Source organism: Calidris pugnax, unplaced genomic scaffold (assembly GCF_001431845.1).
Source record: "Calidris pugnax isolate Ruff unplaced genomic scaffold, ASM143184v1 scaffold245, whole genome shotgun sequence".
Lineage (NCBI taxonomy): Eukaryota > Metazoa > Chordata > Aves > Charadriiformes > Scolopacidae > Calidris > Calidris pugnax.
Window position 1 is genome coordinate 256,404 of NW_015090982.1, and position 235 is coordinate 256,638.

At 77.0% G+C, this 235-nt stretch overlaps 1 protein-coding gene and 1 long non-coding RNA gene across 2 annotated transcripts in view; one reads left to right on the top strand and one right to left on the bottom strand.

The window, feature by feature from the left end:
- USP49 (ubiquitin specific peptidase 49) overlaps positions 1–235 on the top strand; it is a 25,411-nt gene that overhangs the window by 17,136 nt on the left and 8,040 nt on the right. The window lies entirely within an intron of this gene.
- Positions 1–235, bottom strand: part of LOC106894813 — a 1,850-nt gene that overhangs the window by 1,052 nt on the left and 563 nt on the right. The gene's annotated exons all lie outside the window — the stretch shown is intronic.

A 235-nucleotide genomic window follows, 5' to 3' on the forward strand; every position in this document is an offset into this window, starting at 1 on the left:
ATGCCGCTTCCTCCTCCCGCGCCGCCGCCGCGCGATGGCGTCACTTCCGGCGCGACGCCGCCTCGTGCAGGGCGCCCGGCGGGGGGGCGCTGAGCGGGATCCCGGGGCTGGCGGCGGGGCCTGGGGAGACGGGAGAGGGTGGGAGACGGGGGGAATGTGTGGGGAGTGAGGGAATGGCCGAGGCGCGGCCCGGGCCCCTCCTCCCGTCTCACTCCCGCTTTTCCAGGCGAACCGC